The 12,414-nt window shown below is 43.2% G+C and overlaps 1 protein-coding gene across 1 annotated transcript in view; it reads right to left on the minus strand.

Annotated features, from left to right (window-relative positions):
- larp4b.S (La ribonucleoprotein domain family member 4B S homeolog) overlaps nucleotides 1-2,531 on the minus strand; it is a 55,339-nt gene extending 52,808 nt beyond the window's left edge. Inside the window, exon 1 of the mRNA XM_018269044.2 lies at nucleotides 1,913-2,531. The gene's annotated coding sequence lies outside the window, so the exon portion shown is untranslated. The remainder of the gene's footprint in view (nucleotides 1-1,912) is intronic.
- Nucleotides 2,532-12,414: the final 9,883 nt, after the last annotated feature.

Raw genomic sequence — 12,414 nt, forward strand, 5'->3', positions numbered from 1 at the left:
GAGTGGCACAGACACTTTCCAAGATGGTGACCCCCTGTGACAAGTTTGAAGTCCTGGATCATTGCTGCTATTGACAAGCTGAAACTCTAGGCTGGTGCAATAAGTGGACTATGTAAAATATGACAATTTTAAACATTAATTTTTAGGGTTTAGTTCTTCTTTAATGGCTGAAGGCCCAAAAGCATCATTTTATAAAAAAAAAAAAAAAAAAAAAAAATCACCTCTACGTGGTTACTCACTACCCGACTTTTAGGGCTCTTACTCACGAGCGGTTGTAGCTGCGCTCGTGAGTAAGAGCGCTTAAAAGGCTCTTGGCCAGTATCCAACTCCTCTAAAACCACCTTAAAGGAAAACGATACCCTTCAATGTAGGTCTCTATAAAGATATATAGTGTACTACTTTTTAGTAGTATGTGCTACAGTCCTGCGTAGGTCCATTTTTTGGAACCCGTACCAAACCTACACCCGCAACCTGCAATCCGGACCCGCATTTTAACCCGCTTAGACCCGCTACCCAACCCGCAAGTAGCTTATCAGCAACCCGGACCCTCTGACCATCAAGAATCAGGAAGTACTGTCATTGTAAACCGGAAGAGACATCATCGGAAGTATGCGTGATCAGTAAAAATCTCTATTGAGAAGACCCACGGCCCGACCCGCAACCCCCAGAACTGGGTCTATACACGCAACTTCTACCCGCAGGGTAACGCGGGTTTTTGCGGGTAATCCGCGGGTATCCGACCCGCTGCAGGACTCTAGAATGTGCAATTCGGCAATCATAAATAGAAAATTGCCATTTTAAAAAATAAGGGCTGCTCCTTGGGATCGTATAATTCACAGTGCACACAAACAAACCATACATGTAAGGTCACATGAGCCAATTAACAGACAGTTGTGCCTTTTGCTTCCACACTTCTTCCTGTTACAGTTAGAGCTGCAGTATTTCTGGTCAGGTGATCTCTGAGGCAGCACACAGACCATCACAAAATGGTGGTTCAAGGCAAGAGATGTAAAAGGGCAATATTTACTTAAATATATATTTAAGTTTAATATGTCACTTCATTTAATATAAACGATCTGTTGCTCAAGTATTCATTTGGGGGGTATCGTTTTCCTTATATAGCACTGGGTTTCAGACAGTATACTATTTTCCTTTTGACTGTATTCACAATTTTTTTTTTCTTTTTGCGCCCACGATTAAAAAAAGCTCCATGCAGAGACACATGGCTGACTTTCAAGGTGTTCTATTATGTTTTATCTATTATTATTTATGCAGTTCCACAAGTTGTGTGTGCGGGCACAGGCACCCACCTTAGAGGGAGCATTGGTTTCAGGGTGCTGAAGGCAAGATGTGCAAGCGGAGATCAGAAACTGAATGAATGTCTGGGGTTATGGCTGAGAAAGCAGGTTTATGATAAATACTAGGTGCCTGCAATGTAGGGGGAGGTGTTGGCTCAGGCTAAACAAAAGCAATAAATGAAACGTGCTGTGATCTCATTGTGATTTTGCCCAGGGCATAGGACATAAAACAGGGCAGTCCAAATGGAGGCCATGGGGTCCCAGGATATAGTTATGGGCCTATAGGTTCCACTCACTCCTACTACTACTACTGTGATATCATCAGGCCCAGGAAGCAGCAACAAGGCAGCTGATTGGCCACTACATGGACAGCTTTGATATAAGGGGTCCAGAATGATAAGGGGTAATTATATAAAGGGATGATAAGTATTAAGCAGGTTAACTACAAATCCCAGCAGCCACAGAAACAATGATGTCACACTAAGCTCCACCCCCGGCTGTCCTGCAGCTGACAGGGGATGCTGGGAAATATACTGAAGGCAGAGGAGCTCCTGAACAAGCAGCCGCCTTCCGGGGTCGAACAGGCCAGAAGCCCGTGCTCGTAGCGCTCTCACCTGTGCGTGTGCCTCTCGGGTCCCCGGCCTCCTCTCTCGTGTCACTTCCCCTTGTCTCCGCAGGCCAAGATGCGGGCTGCTGGCGGGTGTCGGATGGGGAGGGCGGGAGAGGAGGGGGCGATATTCCACTTGACGAGAACGGGAGGTTGAAAGAAGGAGAAAAACAACGCAGGCCCCGCGCACAGGGATGGGGGTTGGGGGATAACAGGAGCGGGTGCCCGGGAACAGAACAAGTCAGGCAGAGGGACACCCACAGGAAATAGGGAGCACTCTATCCCGGGAGAAGGGGGTGGAGAGTAGCCACTATCTAACTTCCTGCGCCCGCCGGAAATCCCGCCCAGCGCCTCAGTCTATTGGCCGATGTCAAGAGGGTTGGGGGTCGAACGCAGCTCCCTGCGCCTGCGCGATATCCTGACGCAGCGAACCTGCTACTGACGTCACGGGGAAGTCCGGCGGTGTTGAGTGAGTCTGGCTGCTGCACGGTTCCCATCCTTCCAGCACATCTCCGCCCACACCGCTAAGCCCTCGTAGCAACAGGTGACGCAGTGGGTGGAGCTTTATTCATTGGCTCTTTGACTATGGCTCTTGTCATAATTTCTATGACTGGGGATCTGTTTGAATTTTCCCGCCTGTCTCGGTATCCCCCCCATAGCCACACCCCAATGAACGATTCCGGACGGAGTATGGATTAGGAATGGAAGAGTCTATTTATTAAGGGGGAGAGTCTTAAATTCTTATGTCCAGTGCTGTGTTCTGTGTGTGGCGGGGAGTAGCCAGACGAGCCCAAATCAATAACAAAACATCTAATGAATATAATTCTCTTTTGTGTACGGAAGTGTACATGAGTTCCTGTTCCACTGAGCTAGCAATCTACATTCTCTTACATGAGACAGAAACTTGGCTTGTGGTACCACTTGCTCCATATTTTACCTCATGGGCAGATAAATGCTGCTTGATATTAGTGCTATTGATGGAACAGTAGCCCCAACAAATAATTAAACACAATGTAGAGTTGTGCTGTAGTTGGGTTGCAACCTTTCCAACCAGTGGAGACCAGGCAGGGGGAGGGGCAGTGATGGCCGTGTCAAGTATAGGGATTCCTGCCCGGTTTTCCTTATTTGGAAAACTGGGCAGGGAGTTTTGACCCGGGGCAGCCCTTCAAAATACCTGGTCAAAACCGGACAGGTAGCAACCCTATTGCCGGAATTTTACTGGCCTGGCTGGTAAAAATGATGGTTGATCATAATGTTATTAATAGGGAAAAAATATAAATAAATAGGAAGTAGGGTTGCCACCTTTTAAAAAGAAACTTAAAATGTTTTTTTTCTAGAAAAGGTAGACACCTTGTAAAACACCTGCCAGGGCCAGTTTTACAAATATAACAGCAATGTAGCTGCCACTAAATCTGTAATAGCCATAACAAAAGCCCAGCCCCAATCCACTCAAAATTTACCTTTTTGCCTGCTTCTGGCCATCGCGTGTTGTGGCTCCATCCCTTTTACACCACAGTCCGCCCTTTTTTAAATCACAATCTGCCCACTTTTTCTGTCACGGCCTGCCCTTTTGTTCCGGCCCCCACCACCAAATTTTAGTAAAAGGTGGAAACCCTAGCTGCAACATACTCCCCAACTTTTTGGAAATTGAAAGAGGGACAAAAAGAGTTGCCATGTGGAGCGCAGTCTGCATTCCCTTACATAGATTCCTTTTGAAAATCAGCTGTGCTACTTGGAGTGCTGGGTCTGGCCGGTGCTGGCCAGGCCTGGATTGTGGCATTGCCCGGGCCGAGGGCGGCACAAATCCACGTCTCGTTTCCTTTATTGACATGGACGCGCTGGCGTGATTACGCCGACGCGCGAAAGGACGCAATGGCCGTGATAGGATCTTGTTCCTGGTGCTTTGCGAGCTGTTTTGATTCTGATTCTGGTTTTGACCCCTGCCTGGCTATACGATTATCCTGACTTCTATATCTGACCCTTGCCTGAATATCGACTATCCTTCTGCCAAACTCTCCTGTCTGATTGATTACCCGGTTTTGACCTTTGCCTGCCTGATTACGATTGACTTCTGCCTGCCTCAACCCTGCCTGTACTGACTACGATTCTGGTTTCCTGCTTTGTACCGTGACCCTCGGCCTAAAGACTCTTGCTAACAGTCGTGTCCCTCTGCCTATCCAGAACCTCTAGCCTTGCACCTCTCGTTAAGTCCTGGTGGCATCCAAGTATCTGAGGGCTCCTCCCAAGGCCAACGGCGGTCACACTGCAGGTGAAGCACGAGCCGAGACCAGGGTGCTTGGCATTTGTTCTGGTGTTGGGTGCCGACCGTGACATCCGCCTAGTTATCAGCAGTGGTCATGCACGGGAGATTTGCAAATCTATAATTTAGTTCCGCAGTCCAGATGTGGACCTCCTAATTTAATGGCCCCTACAGAGTGGTCTCCTATGGATAGTGGCAGACACAAAGGATAATAAACAAGTGTTCGGAGTGAGTGTTTTTATGCATCAACCATTTACATACATTTGTTTGCTAACCAGAGAGGTTTCTTCATTGACATTCCTGGAAACAAAAACATCAATGTAGGAGGAGATCCTCTCATTCCTATAAATGTATTTCTCAACCCACTAATACATTCCAGCAGAATTATTCACTGCCAGCATACACACGGTTACATAATAGGCAGACAAATTTCATTGTAATATGAGCTCTGCAACCGTGAACATACACAGGGGCGGAACTAACGGAGTTCAGGGGGTGCACCTGGGCCCACAACCCATTGGGGCTCTCCAGAAGCTTCTGCCGATTCACAAACCGGCCGATATAAGCTGCCGACACATTGGGGGGAATTCACAAAAGTGGTGATATTGAGACAAAATAAAAGTGGAGGTTAAGGGTAGGACTCCAAATCCAACCAATGCGTCTGCATCCGACAGTCTTGTCGCGTCGGATCAACGCTGCAACACCATCCGACAAAGCATTCACTTACCTTATTTCTGTCGCATGCGATATGCTGTGAACGTTTTGTTGCAGCGTGTCGGAACGCACGCAAATCACCTGTGGAGTCCTACGCTAAAAGTGTCGGATTTCCCACCAAATCCAAAAACCTCTATCTCCACTTTTGTGAATTTGTCTTTTAAACAGACAGTTTTCAGATTTTATCTTTTGCACAACATTTTACAGACATTTTTTCTGAATTTGTCTTTATATCTTACTAAACCTGTCAGTCAGTCATCAAATTGGTATTTTTTGGGGAGGGGCTTTATTTAACCTAGGAATATTATACATAATTTTTTCAGGATAACCCGGGTTTTCTAAATGTGCCTACATGTTTCTGTAATTCCACTTCTGTAACAAGATATAAGGGTCTAAATACTATTTTGCATAATATAGGGATTTGTATCAGAAATATGTCGTTTGAAAAACAAATTCATAAAAGTGTCTGAAAACTGTTTCTTTCACTAAAATATCAAAAGTGGCGGTTAAGTCGGAATTTAGGCGGATTTCTGTTTGTGAATATGGAGAACATATTTTACTTTAGTTTACCACCACTTTTACTCCAAAAATGGGTTCGCTCCACTTTTGTGAATTCCCAGTGTATGGGGCCCTTCTCTTAACGATATCTGGCTGAAAGTGGGCAGATATTGACAGTGTTGGACTGGGGGTCCCCACTGGGGCTGTCATCTTAGGGGCCCGCACGCACCCTCTCTGCGCCCGACCCCCCCCTCCAATTTCAGGGGCAATTCCTGTGACCTGCCCGCCACCCCGATTGCCGCATACCTGCTTTTTCCGGTCGGGGAGGCAGGTGGAAGTGGATCTGGGTCGGCAGGTCCCACAAGGGCTGGGGACCACTGGTTTCTACATGGTGTCCCACTAGCCCAATCCAACCCTGGATGTCGATCAGGCAGGTTTAAAAATCCCACATTGGTTCTTTCATGTGGTCCTCAGTCCGACTGCAAGGTGGGCATATCGGGGAAAGATCGGGCCATTTGGCGACACTACCACATTTGAACTCCCAAGTGAAAAAGTTAAAAACCATCCCTAAGTACCAAAACCGAATAAAACTAAAAATACTCTTTCCCTACAGGCAATGCCACTGCTCTGTACACACAGGTGTCGCTATGTAATATGCAATATGGTGCAGTTCAGTGGTGTAACACACCATGCTGCTCCTCCCCACATACAGAAACTTTGGAGGGGCCCGGCACACTGCAGCTCCAACTTGGCCCTCCCTCCTTTCAGCGGCCCACCAGTTTGATCATGTTGGAGTAGGCATGACAGCGGCTTAGGGGGGGATTTTCTTAACTACAGAGGAAACAGACCCTGTGATCCTGGCACCCCTGTTCCCTGGTCCCCCCTGACCTTCCGGCTGGCTGGCTGCCTGTGTGGTTATTGCTGCCTTTTCGTAGTTAAAAAACAGCTCCGATGTAAATGGAGATGGTGACATAAACAGTAGATGTGGGGCCATAAGGGACAAATCTGGGTTTGGTGGGTAGGGGAGCAGTTTTATGATGCCAGGGTAAGCCAGAGAAGGGAATTTGGTAAGATCCAGGGCAGAAGTGAGCAGGCCAGGAGCAAGCCCATGACTAAATGCAGAGCAGTTCAGCTGAGTTCCCAGGTGCCATCTTTTGGACATTCGTGGTCTTTTGGTTCTGAACGCCAATGGGAACATGCACAGAAGATGCTGATTCCTGGCTAGGCCCAAACAGTACATGTTCCTACAGGCTTTGTGGCGGCGAAGAGACCCGAAAGAAGGCAAACGTCCAGAAGATGGTGCCCGGGAACTCCTGCTCTGCAGTTTAAGTTTTAAGTTTTTTTCAGGGGCTTCTTTTTAACTAAAGGTTGTCATACACGTAAAGAACCACTCGTTTGGCGATGTCGCCAAACAAGCGGATCTCTCCCCGATATGCCCACCTTGAGGGGGGGGCGATATAGGGCTAGGGCCCAACGACTGGATCATAACGATGGGTAAACGGGTGGTCGGATCGCGAGACCGCATCAACGAACAGATGCAGTCCATGATCCGACGGGATTTTTAGTCCCGTCCGATCGACATCTGGCTGATATCGATTGGGGAAGCCCGTTGGAGGTCCCCATACACGGGCCAATTAGCTGCCGACTTGGTCTGTCTGCAGCTTTTATCGGCCCGTGTATGGTCACCATAAGGCACAGTGTGGACTGGGAGAGGGGGGCAATAGTATTGCTGTCAGGCCAGGGGCAAACCTATGAAAATGGCACATTTACCAGCAAGTGTATTGCAAGCAAATGTTTAATATAGGGCCTGGCCTTGGCCTTTTTTACCAGCTAGGCTCATACCCTACATCTGGGTAAAGGCCCACAGGAAAAATGATATTGTTTAACACATGCATTGCTGTGGGGTAGAACACACTACAGTACCACTATGCAGCATTCCTAGACTGCGCTGGGCCCCGTTTGTAAAAAATCTTCACCGGGGACTGGCTCATACTTCAACCCGCAGGGAAACAGGTATTTTTTAAAACTACAGACAAAGCAAACCCTGCAGTCCCTGTGCCCTAGGCTCCCCAGCAACTGTGGAGTCTGCTTCCTCTATAGTTTCACCACTGGTACCAGAGTTTAACTGTGTTTTTGTACTGCTTAAAGCACCAAAGCATTTGTGTGTGTTGTTACCCTTGGAGGACAGTGTGCAGCTCACTGGATTAAAGAAGGACAGTCCACAATTTTGAATACAGCAATTAAAGAACAAGGAAAGTGAAACTAAAGAAGTAGGTAGAAATGTTGTACAGTATGTTTTGGGCATCTGTACCAGCCCAAGGCAACCACAGCCCTTTAGCAGTAAAGATCTGTGTCTCCAAAGATGCCCCAGTAGCTCCCCATCTTCTTTTCTGCTGATTCACTGCACATGCTCTGTGCTGCTGTCACTTACTGAGCTTAGGGACCCACTCACAATATACAGTACACATAGAATAGAAATGTCACACTATAAGGCTGATTAGTAATTAATACACATAATTACTACATGGCAGCACAAAAACCAGTGCAATTAGCATCAGAGTTTTATAACCAGCCCTGTAGCATCAGCTTATATTACAGACCAACCTCATTTTCTGCTGGATAATTAGTGACGAGCCGTAAGCTTAGCTTCTCAACAGCCAATCAGAGCCCACTGAGCATGTGAGTGTCACAGACACTTTCCAAGATGGTGACCCCCTGTGACAAGTTTGAAGTCCTGGATCATTTCTGCTATTGACAAGCTGAAACTTTAGCCTCGTGCAATAAATAAATTTTTAGTTCTCCTTTAAAGATTTTACATGTGTGTGAAAATCTAAGTCAATAAATGGTGATCGTTTCCTTTTAATTGACTGCCAAATCCTCTGTATCAGAAGTTTCATTCTAGTCTTTCATCTTCCCTGCGCACCCACTCCTTCCAAATATGTGTTTCTCTATAATCTCCCATAAAATTACAATAATTAACAATTTGGTGGGAGAAGACTTTTTTTTTCCCCCTGGCATAAAACCGTGACAACATTCTCTTAGTCAGCCGTAACTCAATGACCTGGACTGAGATGACACGCCAAACGTAATTATTGATTTCTAAAAATACAAAGACAAAGCAAACCTGATTAAAATAAGTTGACTCTATATATATATATATATATATATATATATATATATATATATATATATATATATATATACACACACACACACACACACACACACAATAAAAAGAATGTTGTATAAACCACCCCAGATAAAATACACACCTGAGGAATGAGGAAAGAACTGTAATTATTTGAGTTTTCAAAAGTATAATGCATGAATATTTAAAATCTTTCAAAGGGAAAGACATTCATCTTCTATTTACATGCTCTTAAAGGGAACCATAACCCAAAAACTTTTACATTTAACTATTGCGGTTACTGATACATTAATGGGCAGATTTATCAAGAGCCAAATTTCGAATTGATGTGAGTTATTTAAAACTCCCATAAACTAGAAATTCGACCAATCGAAATTTATTAAAAAAAAAAAATCTAATCTAATTTTGTAAACTCGGATGAATGAAATCGACCCGAAAACTCAAATCAAACTCCAATCGAATTCAATTCAAATGTTAAAAACTCGATTAGATTTGAATGTCAGGAAGACTGCAAACAACTCCAAATTGATCCCAGGACGTCTTCCACTAATTTTTCAAAAACTCAAATCGAATTTTAATAATTCCCTAGTGGAATTTATTCTATTTACATGCTCTTAAAGGGAACCATAACCCAAACACTTTTACATTTCATTTTTGCGGTTACTGATACATTAATGGGCAGATTTATCAAGGGTCGAATTTCAAATTCATGTGAGTTATTTAAAACTCCCATAAACTAGAAATTCGACCAATCGAAGTTTATTAAGAAAAAAATTCTAATCTTGTAAACTCGGATGAATGAAATCGAATTTCAATAGTTCTCTAGGCGAATTTGACAGTTGTAGCCGTAAAAAAACCTTAAATTTTCACTTCGACCCTTGATAAATCTGCTCATAAATGTGTAGCCTTACAGAGCATTTGTTTTAAGATGGGGCCAGTGACCCCCAATTGAAAGTTGGAAAAAGCCAGAAGAAAACCAATGTTTAACAATATATATTTATATTGAAGAAGAAATTCTAACAGGAAACATTAAAATATATGACTTAAACAACAATTCAGCAGGTTTTAGGTGGCGAATTGAGTTTGAATAACTCCCTAGTCGAATTTGACAGTTCTGACCATAACAAAACTTTTTGCATTTTCAATTCGAGAGGAGAAATGAAATGCTAAAGTAAAGGACTTGACTCAGACATAAAGCTTTTTATCATTTTGGTTTTCGAGTTATTTTGCTTTTTATTCAGCAGCTCTCCAGTTTCAGCAATCTGGTTGCTAGGGTCCAAATTCCCCTAGCAACCATGCACTGATTTGAATAAGAGACTGCATTATGAATAGGAAAAGCCTGAATAAAAAGATTAGTAATAAAAAGTAGCAATAACAATAAGGGGCAGATTTATCAAGGGTTGAATTTCGAATTCATGGGAGTTTTTTAAAATTGAAATGCAATTCGACCAATCAAAATTTATTTAAAAAAAAATTGAATGGGATCGACCCAAAAACTCAATTTGAATTGTTATTGAATTTGATTCGAGTTTTAAAAACTCGATTCCATTTTTTCCCCCCGAAAAAAACTCGAATGTCAGGAAGACTGCAAACAACTCCAAATTGATCCCCAATTGATGCTCAGTTGGAGCAATTTTCTGCACGGAGGGGTAAGTAAAGACTTAGGGGCATTTGCCCGGGGGGCAGCTAGGCTGGAGAGGGAGGGGGTCTATGTAGGGTAGTAGCAATAACTATAAGAGGCACATTTATCAAGGGTCGAATTTCGAATTCATGGGAGTTTTTTAAAACTCCCATAAACTCGAAATTCAACCAATCGAAATTTATTAAAAAATAAAAAAATAAATAAAAAATTTAATTTTCAGAACTCAGGTGAATAGGATCGACCAGAAAACTCGCATCAAATTCGATTACAATTTGATTCGAGTTGTCGGTTCGATCCTACTCACCCGAGATTTGAATATATTTTTTTTTTTTAAGAATTTTCGATTGGTCGAATTGTGAGTTCATGGCAGTTTATGGGAGTTTTAAAAAAATTCCCATGAATTCGAAATTCGACCCTTGATAAAAACTCAATTCCAGTTTTTTTTCTCCAAAAAAAATGTCAGGAAGGCTGCAAACAACTCCAAATTGATCCCAGGACGTCTTCCACGATTTTTTTAAAAAAAAACTCAAATCAAATTTTAATAATACCCTAGTTGAATTTGTCAGTTTTGGCCATACTAAAAAAAATCGAAAATTAGAATTTTCACTTCGACCCTTGATAAATATGCCCATAAATGTGTAGCCTTACAGAGCATTTGTTTATATATATTATATATATATATATATATAAAATAATTCCAAACAGGAAACATGTAAATCTATAGAATAAGCTGCTGCTCCTATGGGAACACGGAATCTCACTCCGGTCTCACCTTGTTACCGGGAAACATACAGGCCTGGATTTGAGGAAAGGCCACCAAGTCCCGGGCCGAGGGCAGCAGGACACTGTGGATGTGCAGGAGATATGATCGTTTTTTATATTTCCTGTGCGCCAATCCCCATTGCTCTAGTCCCGATGATGAAAATTTGAGCGAATAAAAGGGAGGAGACGGGGCGATGAACAACAGAGGGCCTAGGGGCGCCTGCTATGTAAATCCGGCCCTGGAAACACACGTCATTGCTACTGTCTCCACGGCAGATACATGGCCACTGTCAGTGATATTTCATTTGCCATTCTCTGGGCCAACTAGCCCCGTGTTATGAGGCAGATACTGATCCACTTCTGTTTATTACCCTCTCATTCCACATGCGACGGAAACTGCACGCTGTGTCTGCATCTGACAGTTGTGTCTCGTCGGATCAACGCTGCAACTTCACCCGACGTTTCTATCTCTTACCTTATTTCCGTCGCATGCGATTTGATGCCAGTGCGTCGGATTGCACCGAAAACGTCCGTGTAGTCCTACCCGAAGTTAACTTTTAGTATGTTATAGAGTGGTCTAAGCAGTTTTCCAAATGGTCTTTTTGTATTAATTTGCCTCCTTCTGCTGACTCTTTCCAGCTTTCAAAGGGGGTCACTGACCCCATCTAAAAAACAATGCTCTGTAAGGCTACACATTTATTGTTACTTATCTTTCTACTCAATCTCTCTCTCCAATTCAAATCCCAGTCTCTTATTCAAATCAATAGATGGTTTCTAGGGTAATTAGAACCCTAGAAACTTTAACTGGAGAGCTGCTGAATAAAACTCAAAATAACTCAGAAACTACAAATCTTTAAAGGGTAAGTACACCTTTAAAATAAGTGACTGTAAAACTGACGGTCTATTGTAAGAACTTTTGTCATTTACATTCATTATTTATTTTGTTTGTATTCCAAGATATTAAAGGATACATGTACTGTTAATATAAATTAATTTTGTTACAGCAGCGCCACCTGCTGCTCAGTTTTCTGCCCAGTCTGACCAACAAGTAGTCAAGGAAGTTGTCAGGAGAAATAAAGAGGCTGCTGATGTTCTTCTGCTTAGGAAAGATTTGAGAAAGGTTTCTAGTTTTATTGAATTGTAACAACTGCCTTTAATGAAACTCAGGTATTCTGCTCAGCAGGGACAAAGATAAGAAATGTATTTGAGACCATACAAACCTGAAATCTTCAGGAAATTAAGCCATGGATATGACATGGGCAGGATTTTTTTAAGGATAAGTAAACCTTAAAAATAAGTGAAAAAAAAGTATTTTTTTTTTATTAAAAGATATTAAGGGATACATGTGCTGTTAATATAAATGAATTGTGTTACAATAGCACCACCTGCTGGTCATTTTCTGACCAGTCTGATCACCAAGTAGTCAAGGAAGTTGTCAGGAGAAAGAAAGAGGCTGCTCCACACTGCTATTATTTGTAACAAACT

Source organism: Xenopus laevis, chromosome 6S (genome assembly GCF_017654675.1).
Source record: "Xenopus laevis strain J_2021 chromosome 6S, Xenopus_laevis_v10.1, whole genome shotgun sequence".
Classification (NCBI taxonomy): domain Eukaryota; kingdom Metazoa; phylum Chordata; class Amphibia; order Anura; family Pipidae; genus Xenopus; species Xenopus laevis.